At 34.9% G+C, this 24,439-nt stretch overlaps 1 non-coding gene across 1 annotated transcript; it reads left to right on the top strand.

Annotated features, from left to right (window-relative positions):
• The first annotated feature begins 6,464 nt into the window (after positions 1 to 6,464).
• Positions 6,465 to 6,572, top strand: LOC130953467 (small nucleolar RNA R71). The gene has a single exon (XR_009075636.1). It is a non-coding gene; the product is annotated as a small nucleolar RNA R71 (small nucleolar RNA).
• Positions 6,573 to 24,439: the final 17,867 nt, after the last annotated feature.

Below are 24,439 nucleotides of genomic sequence, written 5' to 3'. Positions count from 1 at the left end.
AAAGAATTTAAGTAAACATAAGGAGTTAGGATTAAACGAGAATGTATTTCAACAACGGGTAAAATTGAGAAATAATCAAATTAATTTTTAGAAAAAAAATCTCAAATAAGGATTTCAAGGCACACTATAAAAAAAACAAGTTACAAGTCATTAGTAAAATTTTCGAGACATATAAAAGAATATCCTCGAGAATTAATTCCTAACGTTCGCAAGCAGCACGATAAGCGTTACCTATTACTTATCGATTCCAATTAGCCCATAATAACCTATTAACTTTCCCGTTCACATAGCCATTGGTGCACGAAATTGTGATCATCAATGGCGCCATCAACATGGTACGCACAATTGTAATCTCAACTCTTTATCACAACTTCGCACAACTAACCAGCAAGTGCACTGGGTCGTTCAAGTAATAAACCTTACGCGAGTAACGGTCGATTCCACGGAGATTGTTGGTATAAAGAAAGCTATGGTCACCTTGTAAATCTCAGTCAGGAAAACTCAAATGGTTATGGATGATATATGAATAAAACATAAAGATAAAGATAGAGATACTTATGTAATTCATTGGTGAGAACTTCAGATAAGCGAATGGAGATGCTTTGTCCCTTCCGTCTCTCTGCTTTCCTACTGTCTTCATCCAATCCTTCTTACTCCTTTCCATGGCAAGCTGTATGTTGGGCATCACCGTTGTCAGTGGCTACAATCCCGTCCTCTCAGTGAAAATGTTCAACGCACCCTGTCACGGCACGGCTAATCATCTGTCGGTTCTCAATCAGGTTGGAATAGAATCCATTGATTCTTTTGTGTCTGTCACTAACGCCCAGCCTTCAGGAGTTTAAAGCTCGTCACAGTCATTCAATCATCGAATCCTACTCAGAATACCACAGACAAGGTTTAGACCTTCCGGATTCTCTTGAATGCCGCCATCAATTCTAGCTTATACCACGAAGATTCCGATTAAAGAATCCAAGAGATAAACATTCAAGCCTTGTTTGCTTGTAGAACAGGAGTGGTTGTCAGGCACGTGTTCATAAGTGAGAATGATGATGAGTGTCACATAATCATCACATTCATCAAGTTCTTGAGTGCGAATGAATATCTTGGAATAAGAACAAGCTGAATTGAATAGACGAACAATAGTAATTGCATTAATACTCGAGGTACAGCAGAGCTCCACACCTTAATCTATGGTGTGTAGAAACTCCACCGTTGAAAATACATAAGAACAAAAGTGATCATTGGCTTCGGTCCCAGAGAGGGAACCAGAAGAACCAAGATGAAAATATAATAGCAAAAGGTCTTATTTATAAAGAACTAGTAGCCTAAGGTTTACAAAGATGAGTAAATGACATAAAAATCCACTTCCGGGCCCACTTGGTGTGTGCTTGGGCTGAGCATTGAAGCATTTTCGTGTAGAGACTTTTCTTAGAGTTAAACGCCAGCTTTTGTGCCAGTTTGGGCGTTTAACTCCCATTCTTGTGCCAGTTCCGGCGTTTAACGCCGGGCAGTTTTGAGCTGATTTGCAACGCCGGTTTGGGCCATCAAATCTTGGGTAAAGTATGGACTATTATACATTGCTGGAAAGCCCAGGATGTCTACTTTCCAACTCCGTTGAGAGCGCGCCAATTGGGCTTCTGTAGCTCCAGAAAATCCACTTTGAGTGCAGAGAGGTCAGAATCCAACAGCATCTGCAGTCCTTTTCAGTCTCTGAATCAGATTTTTGCTCAGGTCCCTCAATTTCAGCCAGAAAATACCTGAAATCACAGAAAAACATACAAACCCATAGTAAAGTCCAGAAAAGTGAATTTTAACTAAAAACTAATAAAAATATAATAAAAACTAACTAAAACACACTAAAAACATACTAAAAACAATGCCAAAAAGCGTATAAATTATCCGCTCATCACAACACCAAACTTAAATTGTTGCTTGTCCTCAAGCAACTGAAAATCAATTAAGATAAAAAGAAGAGAATATGCAATGAATTCCAAAAACATCTATGAAGATCAGTATTAATTAGATGAGCGGGGCTTTTAGCTTTTTGCCTCTGAACAGTTTTGGCATCTCACTCTATCCTTTGAAATTCAGAATGATTGGCTTCTATAGGAACTCAGAATCCAGATAGTGTTATTGATTCTCCTAGTTAAGTATGATGATTCTTGAACACAGCTACTTTGTGAGTCTTGGTCGTGGCCCAAAGCACTCTGTCTTCCAGTATTACCACCGGATACATACATGCCACAGACACATAACTGGGTGAACCTTTTCAGATTGTGACTCAGCTTTGCTAGAGTCCCCAATTAGAGGTGTCCAGGGTTCTTAAGCACACTCTTTTTGCCTTGGATCACAACTTTATTTCTTTCTTTTTCTTTCTTTTTCTTTTCTCCCCTTTTTTTTCGTTTTTTTTTATTTTTCAGATCCTCAATAACATGTCTCCTTTTTCATCATTCTTTCAAGAGCCAATCATTCATGAACAACAAATTCAAAAGACATATGCACTGTTTAAGCATACATTCAGAAAACAAAAGTATTGCCACCACATCAAAATAATTAATCTGTTATAAAATTCAAAATTCATGCAATTCTTCTCTTTTTCAATTAAGAACATTTTTCATTTAAGAAAGGTGATGGATTCATAGGACATTCATAACTTTAAGGCATAGACACTAAGACACTAATGATCATAAGACACAAACATAGATAAACATAAGCATGATTTTTGAAAAACAGAAAAATAAAGAACAAGGAAATTAAAGAACGGGTCCACCTTAGTGATGGCGGCTTGTTTTTCCTCTTGAAGATCCTATGGAGTGCTTGAGCTCCTCAATGTCTCTTCCTTGTCTTTGTTGCTCCTCTCTCATGATTCTTTGATCTTCTCTAATTTCATGGAGGAGGATGGAATGTTCTTGGTGCTCCACCCTTAGTTGTCCCATGTTGGAACTCAATTCTCCTAGGGAGGTGTTGATTTGCTCCCAATAGTTTTGTAGAGGAAAGTGCATCCCTTGAGACATCTCAGGGATTTCATGATGAGTGGGATCTCTTGTTTGCTCCATTCCTTTCTTAGTGATGGGCTTGTCCTCATCAATGGGGATGTCTCCCTCTATGTCAACTCCAACTGAATAATAGAGGTGACAGATGAGATGAGGAAAGGCTAACCTTGCCAAGGTAGAGGACTTATCCGCCACCTTATAAAGTTCTTGGGCTATAACCTCATGAACTTCTACTTCTTCTCCAATCATGATGCTATGAATCATGATGGCCCGGTCTAGAGTAACTTCAGACCGGTTGCTAGTGGGAATGATTGAGCGTTGGATAAACTCCAACCATCCCCTAGCCATGGGCTTGAGGTCATGCCTTCTTAGTTGAACCGGCTTCCCTCTTGAATCTCTCTTCCATTGGGCGCCCTCTTCACAGATGTCTATGAGGACTTGGTCCAACCTTTGATCAAAGTTGACCCTTCTAGTGTAAGGGTGTTCATCTTCTTGCATCATAGGCAAGTTGAATGCCAACCTTACATTTTCCGGACTAAAATCTAAGTATTTCCCCCGAACCATTGTAAGCCAATTCTTTGGGTCCGGGTTCACACTTTGATCATGGTTCTTGGTGATCCATGCATTGGCATAGAACTCTTGAACCATTAAAATTCCGACTTGTTGAATAGGGTTGGTAAGAACTTCCCAACCTCTTCTTCGGATCTCATGTCGGATCTCCGGATATTCACTCAGTTTGAGTTTGAAAGGGACCTCGGGGATCACCTTCCTCAAGGCCACAACTTCATAGAAGTGGTCTTGATGCACCCTTGAGATGAATCTCTCCATCTCCCATCACTCGGAGGTGGAAGCTTTTGCCTTCCCTTTCCTCTTTCTAGAGGTTTCTCCGGCCTTGGATGCCATAAATGGTTATGGAAAAACAAAAAGCAATGCTTTTACCACACCAAACTTAAAAGGTTTGCTCGTCCTCGAGCAAAAGAAGAAAGAAGATAGTAGAAGAGGAAGAAATAGAGGATATGGAGATGGCTTTGTGGTTCGGCCAAAGGGGGAAGAAGTAGTGTTTAGGTTGTGTGAAAATGAAGGAGTGAAGATGGGTTTATATAGGGGTGGAGAGAGGGGTAGGGTTCGGTTAAAATGGGTGGCTTTGGGAGGGAAAGTGGTTTTGAAATTGAATGGTGAGGTAGGTGGGGTTTTGTGAAGGATGGATGTGAGTGGTGAAGATAAAATTGGGATTTGATTGGTGAAGGGTTTTTGGGGAAGAGGTGTTGAGGTGATTGGTGAATGGGTGAAGAAGAAGAGAGAGGGTGGGGTAGGTGGGGATCCTGTGGGGTCCACAGATCCTGAGGTGTCAAGGAAAAGTCATCCCTGCACCAAGTGGCGAGCAAAAATGCTCTTTGTGCCAATTCTGGCGTTAAACGCCGGGCTGGTGCCCATTTCTGGCGTTTAACGCCAGCTTCTTGCCCTTTCCTGGCGTTTAACGCCAGTCTGGTGCCCCTTTCTGGCGTTAAACGCCCAGAATGGTGCCAGACTGGGCATTAAACGCCCATTTGCTACCCTTACTGGCGTTTAAACGCCAGCAAGGTCTTCCTCCAGGGTGTGCTATTTTTCTTTCTATTTTTCATTCTGTTTTTGCTTTTTCAATTGATTTTGTGACTTCTCATGATCATCAACCTACAGAAACATAAAATAATAAAGGAAAATATAATAATATAACATTGGGTTGCCTCCCAACAAGCGCTTCTTTAATGTCAGTAGCTTGACAGTGGGCTCTCATGGAGCCTCACAGATGCTCAGAGCAATGTTGGAACCTCCCAACACAAAACTTAGAGTTTGAATGTGGGGGTTCAACACCAAACTTAGAAGTTGGTTGTGGCCTCCCAACACCAAACTTAGAGTTTGACTGTGGGGGCTCTGTTTGACTCTGTTTTGAGAGAAGCTCTTCATGCTTCCTCTCCATGGTGACAGAGGGATATCCTTGAGCATTAAACACAAAGGAGTCTTCATTCACTTGAATGATTAATTCACTTCTGTCAACATCAATCACAGCTTTTGCTGTGGTTAGGAAGGGTCTGCCAAGGATGATGGATTCATCCATGCACTCCCTAGTCTCTAGGACTATGAAATCAGCAGGGATGTAATGGTTTTCAACTTTCACCAAAACATCCTCTACAAGTCCATAAGCTTGTTTTCTTGAATTGTCTGCCATCTCTAGTGAGATTCTTGCAGCTTGTACATCAAAGATCCCTAGCTTCTCCATTACAGAGAGAGGCATGAGGTTTATACTTGACCCTAAGTCACACAGAGCCTTCTTAAAGGTCATGGTGCCTATGGCACAAGGTATTGAAAACTTCCCAGGATCTTGTCTCTTTTGAGGTAATCTCTGTCTAGACAAGTCATCCAGTTCTTTGGTGAGCAAGAGGGGTTCATCCTCCCAAGTCTCATTACCAAATAACTTGTCATTTAGCTTTATGATTGCTCCAAGGTATTTAGCAACTTGCTCTTCAGTGACATACTCATCCTCTTCAGAGGAAGAATACTCATCAGAGCTCATGAATGGCAGAAGTAAATCCAATGGAATCTTATGGTCTCATTATGAGCCTCAGATTTCCATGGTTCCTCATTAAGGAACTCATTGGAGGTCAGTGGACGTCCATTGAGGTCTTCCTCAGTGGCGTCTACTCCTACTTCCTCCTCTCCTAGTTCGGCCATGTGAATCATGCTAATGGCCTTGCATTCTCCTTTTGGATTCTCTTCTGTATTGCTTGGAAGAGTACTAGGAGGGAGTTCAGTAATTTTCTTACTCATCTGACCCACTTGTGCCTCCAAGTTTCTAATGGAGGACCTTGTTTCAGTCATGAAACTTTGAGTGGTTTTGATTAGATCAGAGACCATGGTTGCTAAGTCAGAGTGGTTCTGCTTAGAATTCTCTGTCTGTTGCTGAGAAGATGATGGAAAAGGCTTGCCATTGCTAAACCTATTTCTTCCACCATTGTTGAAACCTTGTTGAGGTCTCTGTTGATCCTTCCATGAGAGATTTGGATAATTTCTCTATAAAGAATTATAGGTGTTTCCATAGGGTTCTCCCATGTAATTCACCTCTTCCATTGAAGGGTTCTCAGGATCATAAGCTTCTTCTTTAGATGAAGCATCCTTAGTACTGCCTGGTGCAGCTTGCATTCCAGACAGACTTTGAGAGATCATATTGACTTGTTGAGTCAATATTTTGTTCTGAGCCAATATGGCATTTAGAGTATCAATCTCAAGAACTCCTTTCTTCTGATTTGTCCCATTGTTCACAGGATTCCTTTCAGAAGTGTACATGAATTGGCTATTTGCAACCATTTCAATGAGCTCTTGAGCTTCTGCAGGCGTCTTCTTCAGATGAAGAGATCCTCCAGCAGAGCTATCCAAAGACATCTTGGACAGTTCAGACAGACCATCATAGAAGATACCTATGATGCTCCATTCAGAAAGCATGTCAGAAGGACACTTTCTGATCAATTGTTTGTATCTTTCCCAAGCTTCATAGAGGAATTCACCTTCCTTTTGTCTGAAGGTTTGGACTTCCACTCTAAGCTTACTCAATTTTTGAGGTGGAAAGAACTTTGCCAAGAAGGCATTGACTAGCTTTTCCCAAGAGTTCAGGCTTTCTTTAGGTTGTGAATCCAACCATATCCTAGCTCTGTCTCTTACAGCAAAAGGGAATAGCATAAGTCTGTAGACCTTAGGGTCAACCCCATTAGTCTTGACAGTGTCACAGATTTGCAAGAATTCAGCTAAAAACTGATGAGGATCTTCCAATGGAAGTCCATGGAACTTGCAATTCTGTTGCATTAGAGAAACTAATTGAGGCTTAAGCTCAAAGTTGTTTGCTCCAATGGCAGGGATAGAGATGCTTCTCCCATAGAAGTCGGGAGTAGGTGCAGTAAAGTCACCCAGCACCTTCCTTGCATTGTTGGCATTGTTGTTGTTTTCGGCTGCCATGGGTTCTTCTTCTTTAAAGATTTCTGTTAGGTCCTCTACAGAGAGTTGTGCCTTAGCTTCTCTTAGCTTTCGCTTCAAGGTCCTTTCAGGTTCAGGGTCAACCTCAACAAGAATGCTTTTGTCTTTGCTCCTGCTCATATGAAAGAGAAGAGAACAAGAAAATATGGAATCCTCTATGTCACAGTATAGAGATTCCCTGAGGTGTCAGAGGAAAAGAAAAATAGAATGAAGAAGTAAAGAATTCGAACTTATCAAGAAAGATGGAGTTCGAATTGTGCATTAAGGAATAGTGTTAGTCCATAAATAGAAGGATGTGAGAAGAGGGGAAGAAATTTTCGAAAATTAAGTAAAAGATTTTAAAAACATTTTGAAAAACACTAATTGATTTTCGAAAACCAAGAGTAAAAAAAGAAATCAAGTGATTTTTGAAAAAGATTTTGAAATTAGAAATCAAAAAGATATGATTGAAAACTATTTTGAAAAAGATGTGATTAAAAAGATATGATTGAAAAGTTATGGTTTTAAAAAGATGTGATTGAGAAGATATGATTTGAAAAACAAGTTAAAAAGATTTGATTTTAAAAATTAATGACTTGGCTAACAAGAAAAGATATGATTCAAACATTAAACCTTTCTCAATAGAAAAGGCAATATACTTGAAATGTTGAATCAAATCATTAATTGTTAGTAAGTATCTTTGAAAAAGGAAAGAAATTGATTTTGAAAACATTTGATTGAAAAGATTTGATTTGAAAAAGATTTGATTTTGAAAAATTTTGAAAACTTGAAAAAATTTGCATTAAAAACAGAATCTTCCCTCTTGTGCCATCATAGCGTTAAACGCCCAGAATGGTGCACATTCTGGCGTTTAACGCCCAAATTGCTACCCTTTTGGGCGTTAAACGCCCAGCCAGGCACCCTGGCTGGCGTTTAAACGCCAGTTTGCCTTCTTCACTGGGCGTTTTGAACGCCCAGCTTTTTCTGTGTAATTCCTCTGCTATATGTTCTGAATCTTCAATTCTCTGTATTATTGATTTGAAAAGACGCAAATTAAAAATATTTTTGGATTTTTAATAATGAGGAATAATCAAAATGCAACTAAAATCAAATAACAATGCATGCAAGACACCAAACTTAGCAGTTTGTATACTACTAACACTAACAAAATGAGAATGCATATAACAAAACACTCAAGTCAAGAGAATTCAAAGATCAGAGTAAGGAAATCATCAAGAACATCTTGAAGATCTCTTAAGACACATGAATGAATGCAAGAAGAACAGAAACATGCAATTGACACCAAACTTGAGATGAGACACTAGACTCAACAAGAAACATAAAATATTTTTGGTTTTTATGATTTTGTAAATTTTTTTGGATTTTTCGAAAATTAAGTGGAGAAGAAAATAAAGGTATCAAAATTCTTAATGAGAATTCTAGGAATCATGCAATGTTAGTCTAAAGCTTTAGTCTAAAGGAATTAGACATGGCTAGCCAAGCTTCAGCAGGACATTGCATTCAAGAGCTAAATTGATGAAAATCAATCAGCTTTGGTGATGATAAGAACATCACCTTGAAACACTAGAATTCATTCATAAAAACTCTGAAGAAAAATACCTAATCTAAGCAACAAGATGAACCGTCAGTTGTCCAAACTCAACAATCCCCGGCAACGGCGCCAAAAACTTGGTGCACGAAATTGTGATCATCAATGGCGCCATCAACATGGTACGCACAATTGTAATCTCAACTCTTTATCACAACTTCGCACAACTAACCAGCAAGTGCACTGGGTCGTCCAAGTAATAAACCTTACGCGAGTAACGGTCGATCCCACGGAGATTGTTGGTATGAAGAAAGCTATGGTCACCTTGTAAATCTCAGTCAGGAAAACTCAAATGGTTATGGATGATATATGAATAAAACATAAAGATAAAGATAGAGATACTTATGTAATTCATTGGTGAGAACTTCAGATAAGCGAATGGAGATGCTTTGTCCCTTCCGTCTCTCTGCTTTCCAACTGTCTTCATCCAATCCTTCTTACTCCTTTCCATGGCAAGCTGTATGTTGGGCATCACCGTTGTCAGTGGCTACAATCCCGTCCTCTCAGTGAAAATGTTCAACGCACCCTGTCACGGCACGTCTAATCATCTGTCGGTTCTCAATCAGGCTGGAATAGAATCCATTGATTCTTTTGTGTCTGTCACTAACGCCCAGCCTTCAGGAGTTTGAAGCTCGTCACAGTCATTCAATCATCGAATCCTACTCAGAATACCACAGACAAGGTTTAGACCTTCCGGATTCTCTTGAATGCCGCCATCAATTCTAGCTTATACCACGAAGATTCCGATTAAAGAATCCAAGAGATAAACATTCAAGCCTTGTTTGCTTGTAGAACGGGAGTGGTTGTCAGGCATGCGTTCATAAGTGATAATGATGATGAGTGTCACATAATCATCACATTCATCAAGTTCTTGAGTGCGAATGAATATCTTGGAATAAGAACAAGCTGAATTGAATAGACGAACGATAGTAATTGCATTAATACTCGAGGTACAGCAGAGCTCCACACCTTAATCTATGGTGTGTAGAAACTCCACCGTTGAAAATACATAAGAATAAAAGTGATCATTGGCTTCAGTCCCAGAGAGGGAACCAGAAGAACCAAGATGAAAATACAATAGCAAAAGGTCTTATTTATAAAGAACTAGTAGCCTAAGGTTTACAAAGATGAGTAAATGACATAAAAATCCACTTTCGGGCCCACTTGGTGTGTGCTTGGGCTGAGCATTGAAGCATTTTCGTGTAGAGACTTTTCTTGGAGTTAAACGCCAGCTTTTGTGCCAGTTTGGGCGTTTAACTCCCATTCTTGTGCCAGTTCCGGCGTTTAACGCCGGGCAGTTTTGAGCTGATTTGGAACGCCAGTTTGGGCCATCAAATCTTGGGCAAAGTATGGACTATTATACATTGTTGGAAAGCCCAGAATGTCTACTTTCCAACGCCGTTGAGAGCGCGCCAATTGGGTTTCTGTAACTCCAGAAAATCCACTTTGAGTGCAGGGAGGTCAGAATCCAACAGCATCTGCAGTCCTTTTCAGTCTCTGAATCAGATTTTTGCTCAGGTCCCTCAATTTCAGCCAGAAAATACCTGAAATCACAGAAAAACACACAAACTCATAGTAAAGTCTAGAAAAGTGAGTTTTAACTAAAAACTAATAAAAATATAATAAAAACTAACTAAAACACACTAAAAATATACTAAAAATAATGCCAAAAAGCGTATAAATTATCCGCTCATCAGCCATCAACATTAAGTTGGCCAGACTTAACATCAACAGATATGCAACGAAAAACTAACAGTGTTAATTAATAGGCAGTCATGTGCATAAAATTCTAATTCTTGTTACTTGGACAAGACCTACAACATGACAGACACTTAAAGAATGCAACGAAGCATAGTTAGTCCATTCCCAAGGCTCTAATTAGGATGAACTGCTCTGATACCATAATGTAACACCCTCACTATCAGAAGACACGTTTCCGGCTGCGCCACTCTGATAGCAAGGAGTACTACGACTACTTTACATACTAACTACTAAAATAGGAGCCTGTGACTCGACACTGTTTCCTTGAAAACCGGAAATAAACACTTTATCTTAATAAAAATACAAACAGGCATAGATTCATATACAAGACTCCTTACATAATAACTCATAATATAATATACATATAAAACATATAGTTCCTATCCCTCTTACAAATTTGTAATAACAAAAATGAGGGAATAAAATAATCTAATTAATACAACAACATATCAACCAAACGCAGTATAACGCTTCTTCATCCGATTCCTGAAAAGGTAAAGTTGTAGGGGGTGAGAACCTAACCACACAGTCTCACCACGGAGTTTCAAAGTTGTCATAAGAAGATATTCAATAAGAAAACTGTTTTCAGATTCTGTGATTATCATTGTCTTATAAATACTTCTAAAATCCAATAGCTAATCGTTTAAAACCTTTTTCAAAGAGGCAGTGTTTAACATTTTCAGAAACTCAAAGTCTTTCCTTTCTCATAAGCAAATCTCAATCAGAAACCACCACACAATCAAACAACACAGTCTTTAATTCAGCACCAAGGTTCATTCTCAAATGTAGCACACCAGGACAAACACAGGCAAGACAAACATGGAAAGCACAGGTAAGTAGCAGTTACAGCAAATAGTTCAAGTAGCAGTTAAGAACAGTTTAGCAAATAGGCAAACCAAAACAAGTTCAAACCCAAGCAAAGCATACAAATGCATATGATGCATGCCTGTCCTATGGCTGATGAGGCTCATCTGTCGGTTATCCAGCCAACCCGACAAGTCTGAATTGTCCTTAGACTGTCCCCCGACGTGCATCCCCAAGAGTCTATGCATAGCTTTTTCTCAAAAATCAATATTGCTCAATGGGGGTAACATTCCCGGGAATTTATATAGTGCCCGGTCACACTTACGTCGTAGGGTCAACAGAGTATCGAGTTTTCAACCTGGTACACGTGGTGGCAAGCCACGGCACTTAATCCAGGGAACCTCGTATCTCAGATATTTCAAATTCATAAGCCATATAAATAATTCATTCATCATTCATCAATATCTAAGCCATTCTCAATATCATCATCATTCGTCAATCTATATCCATTTCCAAATTCATTCAAAAATCATATTTCAAATCAATCCTTATCATCCTTCTTTCCGTTTCGTTCACTAACAATTCTCAATCCAAAACATAACTTTTTCTTTGATAAATGAAGTATTCTTAAATCATCATATAATGCTTAAAATTAAACCTTTTAAAATAACTACTTCAAATGAAACTTCTAATTTTATAAAATTTCGGCAGCATCTCCTCTAAAACTCGGATTCTGCCACCCTTTTCGGGTCCCATCCAAACATTTCTCAAACCTTTCCAAAACCTCAATCATTTTCTAAGATTTGGCTAGTTCCAATATCAAATAATTTTCAAAGCGAATCAGTGCCCATAATAAATCTCTTTTTAAAATCTTTTTAAAATCAGACCAGCTCAAATACTAAATCATTTATAAAGTCACTAACTCAAAATTAAACCATTTCCAAAGCCAATTCCTTTACATCATCAAAAATAGCTTCAAAACCAAGAAAAGCCATTTTTCATAATAATCAACTAAATAACCTTCCAAACTAATTTCTTTTCAGCAATCACAAACTACTCAAGCAGTCAAGCAATCAGTCATTCAGTCCAGCAAAAAACCACATTTAGAAGGCAATTATAATCACAGGCATATGTTCTCTCACATTAATATCTATTTATCACAACTCTGTAATATGAATTAGATTTTAAAAAAAACCCTACCTCATTCGCGATTCAACTACATGACAAACTGCATTTCTATTCTTATCCCACAACAATAGCATCAATACCGACCGTTCCAGCCGCAGCCACAACCTCTAAACACAGCCTTAGCTCAATCCTAAAACATTAATGTCGCGTAAAACTCAATAATCTATAACAGAACATCAGCTAAACGAGTTTGGAACAAGGAACGACTTACTGGGCTCACGAATGATCGAGAAAACGGAGCAACAGCAGCTCCAATGACGACGCAGCACCTTGATGCTGTATGCAGCAGCCATAGAGCTCAGCAATCAAGACCCGTAACTCGATCCTATGATACCAAGACCTCAGATCCTCAAACAATTTAAAACAGAAATACTAATTTAAAGATTTCAGAACGCATCGCTTACCCAAATAGACTTAGGCCTCAATGGTGGTTTTTGGTGGCAGTGGCGGCGACGTGGAGCTCCAGCGACGCAGAGGCGCGGCCAGAAGCTTCAGCAGTGGCGGATCTGGCGACGGTTCAGACGGAGACAGCGCCGGCAACGCGAGCGGCGACTGGGCACGGCGGCTAGACAGGTCGCGGCCTTCCCAGGTTTCTCTCTCTCTCACCTGGGATCCTCTCTCTGCCCGTCGTTCTGCTTGACGGCGACGGACTCCAAGGCGGCGATGGCGGCGTCACGTGCAGCAGCAATCCATGATGATGACGATGGCGGCACTGGCTTCATGGCGAGAAGGACGGCGGCGACGGCTCCTTCGCGAGCTCCTTCCCTCTCTCCTCGCGTTCGCCTCTTTCTCTCTCCTCCATTGTTGGTGGCGACAGCAGTGACTGGCGGTGGGCTGGGCGCAGCTGGGCGGCGGCGGGATATGTAACACCCTAATATTCATATCCTTATGCTCGAGTCATAAGTCAATGATATTACGGTGGTACGACTCTTAGGTGGATTTTTAATATATAAATATAGTTAATTTCGAAAGGAGTATTAATCGAGAAGCCTGAAAAGAGTAGAAATAAAATCGCGAAGACATATCACTCACGTTTCGACAACGAAAAGTTAAAACGTGAAGCCGAAAGCGATATACGGACAAGGCATAAAGGAGATTAAGGGACGGATAACAGATAGATATATATAACATAAGTAAAACCATTACCAGTTGTTCTGCCCCAACAACTTTATATCAATACATCATACCCTCGCCTGGAGCTAGTGAGATCACATCACTGCGTCTACCCAGGGGGCTCAAATGATCTCATTCAAAAATCATCATCATTATGCAATCGCATTATCAATTCATCTCATCAAGAACAGCCCCCAACATCCACCAACACAAGCAATACAGACAAGTAATACACAAATAAGGTACAAGTAGAACAAGTAGCATGTAATCAGGTAACATAGCATATATGATATAGAAATCCAAAACAAATAGGCAAACCCAAACAATTCAAACATATGCAAATGATGTATGCCTGCCCTATGGCTGATGATATCATCTGTCGGTTATATAGCCAACCCGACACGTCCTGGTAGCTAACCATGGACAGAAACACCCCTTGCGGAGCAAGTAGGTTTGAGCTACAACCCCCTTGCTACTACCCGCTCAGCCCAGAGCCAGTGGAACAACCACTACTGCGGCTACTACCCAGGCGGGTGTTTAACAGCTCAACCTGGAGCCAGTGGAACAACCACTACTGCGGCTACTACCCAGGCGTCACAATCTCTGACCTGGAGCAAGTGGAACGAACCACAACCCTTGCTACTGCCCAGGTATCTTAAGCATTAACCCAGAGCAAGTGGGACGAACCACAACCCTTGCTACTGCCCAGGTATCTTAAACATTAACCCGGAGCAAGCGGGACGAACCACAACCCTTGCTACTGCCCAGGTATCTTAAACATTAACCCGGAGCAAGCGGGACGAACCACAACCCTTGCTACTGCCCAGGTATCTCAAAAGCATTGACCCGGAGCAAGCGGGACGAACCACAACCCTTGCTACTGCCCAGGTATCTTAAGCATATATTCATTCAATCTCAATTCAAATTATCAATCCTCATTGTTATCAAATCTCAAACATTAACCTGGAGCAAGTGGGACGAACCCCAACCCTTACTACTACCCAGGTATCAGAGTTACATTCATTCAAAACTCTATAATTAACTCATTTATCATAAACATCCTTTTCCGTCTCATACCCGGAGCAAGTGGACAACGCCACTGCCTACTACCCGGGGTTACACATCACATTTCAACATTTTCCATTATTATCCATTCAACACATTCATTCATTAATCATATATGCATTTATACTCAGCCATAATCAATAATGGCTTTGCCGTGACCCGGCAATAACTCAGCCATCCGGCTCATGGTTCAATCAAGAACCAGCCATTTATCAATAGATATAGCCCTTCGGCTCATGGCATACACGGTACTCCTACCGTCATCCTCCATATCTCATATAATCATCGTTGATCACCATTGATCATAACTTTTCCCCTTACTTCACTCGCAAGTTACCACATCCCCTAGTTCCTTTCTCATTACTAAGCATATCATAATGATTTAATACATAAGGGATGAGATCGGAGGCTTAGAAGTATGAGATTTGGCTCTTAGAACTCAAAAATCAACTTTGGCATGAAAGCAGGGCCACGCGTACGCGTACTCCACGCGCACGCGTGGATGGCCACAAAACTCATCGGCGCATACGCGCCATTCACGCGGACGCGCGGATTGAAAAATAGACAACGACGCGTACGCGTCAGCCACGCGCACGCGTGGGTACACTTGCGCCCCAAGCACAAGACTGGCACAATTCTGGCACAACTCTCGGGAAAATGGCTGGGCAATGGGTGCAGCGCATCGACGCGCACGCGCACACCACGCGCACGCGTGGATGGTGCCTTCTCGAAGAACGACGCGTACGCGCCAAGTGCGCCTACGCGTGGAGGGTCATTCTGCTAAAAATTTTCTAAGTTAAAAGCTACAGAATTCACAGATTCAACCCCCAATCTTCCAACGGACATAACTTCCTCATTTTAAATCGTTTTTCACCCGTTCTTCGAACGGCATGGACATCCCGGATCCAATTTCATTTCTAAACAGATTTGGCACAAAACAAAGATCCGTAGTCCAAGTTATGTCCCATCAAAGTATGCCCAAAAACCATGTTTTCATATAAAACCACAAAGTGCCATTTTCAAAACAAGCCATTTTCAACTCTTTTCAAAATCAACCAAAACATGCCAATTTCAACCCTTTTTGAAACCAATCAAAATATACCAAAATCAACATCAAGCCTCCTCAACTCATACATTAGCACCTTACCACAATTCACAAAACCGCCATATAACCATCTTTACCCATTTCAAACAAATGGCTAAATTACAAACATATCAACATGTCATACATCCTTCCTCATCCCAATTTCCAACAATACTATTTCCAATCAACCATCATTATACATAACCAATATCATAATCACTATCACGTGGTTTCACCCACAAATCAACCTTAATCATTCCTCAAGCATATATCACAATATATATACCTCTCATGCATCGTCATACCATCAAGACATCAATAATCATAATCACATATATGACCACATAATATTTCTCAACCCAAAACCAAACATACTTCATCTACATAATTTCACCCTTCACTCCTCAAACCTTATTATTCAACAATCAACCCAATCATTCGCATATTCATTATATGAAATTCATCCAATCACTTGTGTCATCATACAATGCACACATCAACTTACCTCCCTTACCTCTTTCCGGCCTCCGGCCCAAAATTTACGGCCTCCGGCCCAATTTCACAATTTAAATGCATAAACCACAAATTAATACTCATTACCCAATACATCAAATTTTCAATACACCAAACATACAAGGCCACACAATTCTCAATCCAATCATTAATTTCACATTACATACCAACTATGCATATTAGCACCAACTATTTACACAATCCAAACTTAATCCTAGGGGCATCTAGCCTAGGAATTCTCATCACACCACACGGTACTTAAATGAAACTTAAACCGTACCTCTTGTAGCCAAATCAATTGAGCCTCTTCTATGGAAGTCTCCACCAACCCTTAGCTCCAAGCCTCACCAAAGCTCCACAAGCAATACCAACCTTCCAATTGTGCATCAAAATCACCAAATACACTAACATAACCAATATCACATGCATACATCAACCTAGGGCTCATAAAGATGATAAATCACAAGGGTTTGAGCACTTCTTACCTCAGCCCATATGAAGTAGGGATAGAACCCACTTAGAATCCATGTTGGAGTATCCCTAAACACCCAAAATCACAAGATTTCAACACTAACTTCTCAAAAACGTGTAACAGTGGGGAAATTCAAAAACTGGGCAGAGATGAATGGAATACTCACCACAAAACTTAGATAGAATTGTAGAGGATGAGAAGAGCGACGCGTGGCCGCAAATGGCTCGTCAATCGGAGCTCCGTAGCTCAAGTTATGGTGGTTTGAAGATCAAAGAGAGTTAGGTTTTCTCTCTTCTCTACTCTCTTCACTAGTTCAGCGCCCCAACCTCTCTTTTAGGGTAAAAATGAGCTGAAATGCTCATAACTAATGTTTATATATGTTGTGTCTTGGGCCCACTTAGGTCCAGTTCACTTATTTTTGTCCGTTGGCCCAATTTTGGACCAAAACCTTTAAGATTAGCGCTCTATATCGCACTTCAAATATTTCTACCTCCCCTAATTATAATTCCTCATTTCTTAATCTTATTTACTCATAATCAATTTTCTCAGCTGCAGTACCAGACAGGTCTCAGCCAGTACTGCCGGTCAAAATTCCACTGTGCGCTTTTACGCAGAAAACTATGTCTTCCGACTCAGAAAAATTCACTGAATCCAAATATCATATTGAAATCATCAAATTCCAATTGCCAAATCTTCCAAGCATATTTGCTCCTACTTAACTCATCATTTAGTTAATTTCGGTTAGACCGGGTATTACAGGATGAGCTCGACGGCGAGGCGTGATGGCGCGGCGGCGATGCTCCTCCTTCCCCTCTTCTCTTTTCTCTCCCTCTTGGTTATCACTCTTCTCCCTTCCCTGATCAAAGTTATTCATCCCTTTCTTTCTTCCCTTTCTTTTCTTTTGTTTTTCCTGAAGGCTAAGGCATAAAGGGTGAGGGGGTGGCAGTGGTAAATTAGGGTTAGAATAGGTTATTTTAGCTAATTTTAATAAAATTAGGGATATAGAGTATTAATTGAAAACCTAATTTTAATCTATTAAAATTACTTTAAAAATGTTATTTAATTATTAATTTACTAATTGACTTTTAGTCGAATATTTTAAATTTAAATTAAAGATAATATAATTAATTTTCTTTGTTTATAAAATTAAAATATTAAATTTTAGAATCTCTACTATTTAACTAAATTGTATAAAATTCTTATTCTTTTGCTACTGTTAAGCTGTATAATTTAAATATAGAAAATTATTCAATAATTAAGTAATATTTTTAATTTAATTGTCAAAACTTGATTTAATTACTTTTAATAAAATAATTTCTAAAAATAAAGTATTCAATGAATAAATAAATTGAAATTAACTCATAATAATATATTTTTTTTTTGAAAATTATGGGTCTTACACGTGCCATGCACGTGATAAGATTAAAATTATAATTTTAATTTGTTATGTTAAAATTAATTTAAATTATAATTTTTTAATTAATAAAAAATAACATATTATGTATTGTTTTTTTTTCTTTATATAGTATTAATTGTATTAACTGTAAAATAGTTATTAACCGATATTAGTAATCTATTTTCTTCAATAAATCAAACATATATACTCAATGTGACCATAAATAATATAGTAATACTTAAATCCACCAACAAAGTTTTATATGTTGGTTTATTGTGAAATAAAAACATATCAAAATCAACTCAAAATGAACAACAAGTTAATAGAGAATCCTAATGCCAAAAGTTCTGTAATAAACAATAAATAATTTAAACCCACTGAATAACAAGTCAACACTATCCTTTGATGCCTGTAAAATATATACCTGAAACAACATTATATCAATGTTAGTATATAAAATTATATGATTAACGTAATTATAAAATTATTTATCAGGAGAATAAAATAATACAGATTTTAATGATAATTTTAATATTCCTAAGATATTAATGTACAATAAGAATGCATTATCCATTAGCACCTAGAATTTGTCAATTTTTTTAATAGATAGTAATAAATTTTAATAAATGAACAACACAATAATAATAATAATACAAATTAACTACGTACCAAATAAGTTAGATTTTTCATTTGTTTGTCTTAATATATCAGTATGATCGAGAAAATTGAAATGATTGTCAGGAATTTTACGATCATTGACTGTATTTACTATACGTGACTTTTTCTTAAAAGTTATTCTACACACATGTGCAGTCGGAAGATAAATTCAGCTTGGTTCCTCAATCAGAAAATTTAAGAAGACATAAACCTTCCCCTCGATCAGATTATTCTCAAACATCTTTGCCAAATAATTTTTTATTGAACAATGAATTTTATCACACTGTAAAACAAATTAAAAATAAAGACTATTAGCACTTATAACTCTATTAAATCTTACTGTTTTTTATTCGTCTAAGGAGTCACTTATCAAATAAATTTAAAATATGAATAAAAAATATCTATAAACTGAACCTAGCATCACTTAAAAAAATTATGGAGGATAATCAACCTACCTTATCATCCATGAGAACCATTTCTAGGTAAGCTGTCTTACTCTTGTCAAATTTGGATGTGACTTTCCATAACTTTATAATCCTTGCCTTTATTTTTCAAACTTTTTCATTACATAATCTTACCATAGGTAATAATAAAATTTGGATCTTCTAAATTTTGAATTTTCACTTTAGAGAGTAAAGTGTGATCTCTTACCCTTGAATGATTTTTCTCTCATATTTTTTCTTGGTCCCACCTGTAAAATAAATGGTGAGAGATCATACTTTACCTTCTAAAGTAAAATTTAAAATTTAGAAGATTCAAATCTGTAATATTGTTGATAGAATCATAGTTAGTAGCCATTAGGTATGAAAAATAATAAACGGAAAAAAAGTACGAATATTCTAGATGATAAATAATTGTAACAATTCACTATTACGACTTATATATATATAAGTCGTAATAGTGAATTGTACACATGCACTAATTGTACACAGTACGAATTTTTAATGGAGATACTTGCTACAATTAGAAAAAAAATTATATAAATAGAGATACTTGCTAAGTATATATGTTATCTACATTAATTATATGCCAAAATTTTTAGGAAAGAGATAAAAGAGAAAATATATAAATATATATAATATTATTACTATATATGAAGCAGATATAAATTGCTATAATTATAGATACTTACTATATTTATATCAAATTTAATTATGACTGTAAATAAATAAAATAGATAACAATCAATATTATTTTTTTATATTCAATATTTACTGTAAATATAAAAGATAAAATAACTAATGAATAAAGATTTGAGTCGAAAATAAAACTCTATAATTAAAATTCAATTTGTTAGCTAATTAATCTTATGTCCATAAAATATTATTATTATTATATACTGATTAAAGCAAAAGAAAAAGAACTATATAAGTTGTAAACTATTATTAAATGAATAAAAATTAGAGCGTGAATTATCGTGGATACAACTATCTATTAATAAAATTGTGGATATAATTAATTATTGTTAATACAACTATATACTAATAAAATTATTACATATGAATGAGAATTAGAACTATATCAATTATATCAATTATATCAATTCAAAATTATTATTATTATTATTATTATTATTATTATTGTTGTTGTTGTTGTTGTTGTTGTTGTTGTTGTTGTTGTTGTTGTTGTTGAATAATAATGATAATTCACGTGATAATAAGTTTTACCCATAAAATATCTAAAATTAAATAATATTCCAGTATAATTAAGTGACAATTATAATTCAAATTATTGCATATGAAATCACGTAAATTATTATTATAATTGATATAATTACTATATACTCTCAATCTTATCAATTATATCAATTCAATTATATCAATTATATTCAAATTATTAGCTAATAATTTTAATGGAGATACTTACTATAATTAGGTAAAATTTATTTCATTATTTTTTATAAATCTTTATAATTAATTCAATAGATATACTTATTCAGTATTTATATTATCTACATTAATTATGTGCCAATATTTTTACGAAAGAACCAAAAAAAAATATATATATATATATATATAATATTATTATTATATAAGAAGAAAATATAAATATATATATATATACTTTATTAAAAAACTTATATATAGGAATTACGAAAAACTCAAGTAATTATTTATTGGTTTTTATGATTTCTATTACGCTTAATGAAAATTGAACGATCTAAAAAGTAAATACTAACTTTATTTTATTTTATTTTATGTCATAGATTTTTTACTAAAATTAATGGAGAAAAAAATCTTTCTGATTGTATATGAATCACAATAAATAAGATGAATCGGTTGACTAACTAATAAATTTAACGGGTAAACGTTGCTTTCTATTTACGAAAAAATGAGGTGACATACATGCGTATATTAATTCAGAAGCATTTCTCTATTATATCACTTATTTACTCACAGTTTTAAAATTTTCAAGAATATTCAATTGTATTATCCTTCAAGCCAAAAATTCATCCTTTATTTTCATTAAATATTTATATTAATTCAGTTAGATGAGTGTTTTAATAAAAGAAAAGATTATTATTATTATAGATATAACTATTTATTAATAAAATTGTAGATACAACTTATTATTATAGATATAATTATTTATTAATAAAATTAGTGCACATGAATGAAAATTATGACTATATCAATTAACTATATCAATTAACTATATCAATTAATATAATTAAAATGAATAAAAATATCAATGATTGATAATTAGTTTAATAATACATTGAATATTAATTTAATATAATTATAATAAAAATATTTTTTTAAAATAATATAATCATGCATTATTCATGAGCTAATTATAATATAATTAAAGATATTTTCTTAAAATAATATCTACTTCGTTCCTATATTTCTATTACACTTTGTGTATATCATCAAAAGATATTTTTTTTTCCTAGATAAAATCTGTTTTTATGATCAAAGAAATTGTGTTTAGGTAAACAATTTTCTATATTTAGGTCGAAATTTTTTTGTTTTGGTAAAAAGTAAAAACAAACCGATTGTAATTATGCTGATTTAAAATCAATGTAAAAAGGCACGAGATTGTTTAGATTTTTGTTATAATTATACATACTCAAACTGTACACAATTTTTTTTATAATTAATAGAACAATTTTAATTTTTTGTTTTATTTTTTTCACATATCTTATATTTTTCTTTTAAATTGTGATATTCTAAGTTTTTTTCTTTTTTATTTTAATTACATTTTTATTAATAATTGCATTACCAAAATAAAATACAAATAAAGAAATAAAGGTGATACATGTATCTGAAGAAAAAAATAAACCTAAATATATCGTATAAAAAATTATATTAAAATATTTAAAAATAACATATCCAAAAAAATAGTCGTAATATATAAATTGAGGCAACAATTTAAAATTCTCTAATACTAATTGAATCAAATACTAATATTAAAACTAAATTAGTTAAATAGTATTTAATCTATTCTAGTCCTTAGACACGTATAGATTAGAGTCATTCTCGTAATGACAACCAACTAAAACAACATCGTAAGTTTGAACATTTAGAATTCGTACAAATTCAGATCATCCTGTTGTTAAATAAGTTTCATCATCCGCTATCCATGCAATGCGGCAAGGTATAGAATTGTCACACCAAGAAACTATACTGACCCTTATTCCTCTCAATGGCATTACATTCATACAAAAGAAGGCCGGTAATTTTTGAAAAAAAAAATCATAATATATTATAAAATTATCTTAATAACAAAAAGCTTAAAATAAACAAAATTTAAATATATTACCAATCGTTGAAATTTCATATCCAAATTTGTCATGAATTTACCAAAACTGAACTTAAACTGAGAGAATTCAATCTCATAATGTGCTACACTTCAAAGATTTTCGGGGTGACGTAAAAAGCATGGAAGGAATGGAACTTGAACTTGGCCTGCAAAACTCCATGGAAATAATTTGCCAATCAAGAATAATTGAATTCCTCAATTATAATTTTAATAATTTTCGAGCTAATGAGAAAAAACTAATATATGTGATGCATTGTAAACGACTGCAGCAAAAGACAATCGCACTGAAACACTAGACGAAAAGAATAACTTTCAGTAATTTTCAATTAATAAATTATCAAAAGAATAATATAAAAGAATGAATATATGAAAAATATTATGAAAAATTATAAATTGTACCTTAAAAGGATCAATTTCGATGAAAAACGAAGAATACATTCCTATTCTATGAAGTAGTAAAAGAAAAATAATAAATTTAAAATTATGAGTTGACTCAAAAATTTAGGTTTATGTACCACAAAAAAATACTATATATAAACTTTAGTAAATCAAAAATAAATATGTAAATTAGTTATTATTAAGGTAATTTTTGATTTTGTACAGTAGTTACACATCATATAATGATTTTGTTAAAATTATATAATTTTATCCTATCATAATTAGAATCATTATTTTCTATCATGATCAGAATAATTTCGGCCAACTTCGTAGCATTACCACATTATTATTATTATTATTATTATTATATATGGTCACCATTAATATAATAACTTGTGACTTATAAAATTATAGGATAATAAATAAGAAATAGAATTATATCAATATAATTAAAATGGTTAAAAATATTTTTAATTGATAATTAGGTTAATAATGCATTAATAATTGGTTTTATATAATTATAATAAAAATATTTTTTAAATTAGTATAATTATGGATTATTCATTAAATACTAATTATAATATTGTTATATAATTATAATAAAGATATTTTTTGAAATAAATTTAAAAGAGATATATAAATTGGTTATTATTAAATATTATGATTAGAATCAAATATTTTTATTAGGATTAGAATAACCGGTGCCATTATCATATCATTATCATATCATATTATTATTATTATTATTATTATTATTATTATTATTATTATTATTATTATTATTATTATTATTATTATAAAATGATTAAAAATATTTTCAATTGATAATTGATAAGTAGTTTAATAATACATTAAATATTGATTTGATATAATTATAATAAAGATAATTTCTTAAATTAGTATAATTATGTATCATTCATTAAATACTAATTATGATATAATTACGTTAATTAAAGATATTTTTCAAAAATAAATTTAGAAGAGAGAATAGTGCAATCATTTTAGAGGAAAAATGGAATCACGAAAAATTGACACCTCACCATCATAAGTCTGGAAAAAATTCAGTTTTAGTATATTAAGTAGATTGTTATAGAATAAATAAGGAAGATAATATAAAATATAAATAGAAGACTCTAATATTGATATTTACTAATATAATTATCTCACTATAATAATAAAAGTAATTAATCTATTTACTAGTATTATATATATAGTAATGTATACTCAAAAGAGAGAAGAAAGAGAGTTTGTATGAGAGAGAAGAGTGTTTCTGTTTCTATTGCTTGTGTAACATCAACGGAGGCTTAACCTCCTATTTATACATGTCTACAGGTTATCTTTTCAAACTATTATTAAATATATTCTTCCTTGAAAATGTTGGACCGCCCATCATAAATGGGCATCCACCTTGTCATTCTTATCACAACACTCCCCTTTAGATGACCATTTAGGATTATGTCTTATTAAAATCTTACTAAAGAAAATCCAATGGAAAAAAAACTTTAGTGAAGGAAAAAGAGTACAATATCCATTGTGATGGGGACTGCCTCATCAAAAACCTTGTCAAGAAAAACCCAATAGAAAAAAAACCTGACAAAGAAAAAAAGAGTACAGTCTCCCCTTCTTGTCGACATCATTTAATGTCTCGGAATCGGCGCAT

Source organism: Arachis stenosperma, chromosome 9, assembly GCF_014773155.1.
Source record: "Arachis stenosperma cultivar V10309 chromosome 9, arast.V10309.gnm1.PFL2, whole genome shotgun sequence".
Classification (NCBI taxonomy): Eukaryota; Viridiplantae; Streptophyta; class Magnoliopsida; order Fabales; family Fabaceae; genus Arachis; species Arachis stenosperma.
The sequence above is the reverse complement of the archived record's forward strand: the minus strand, read 5'-3'. Positions and strand labels throughout refer to the sequence as shown.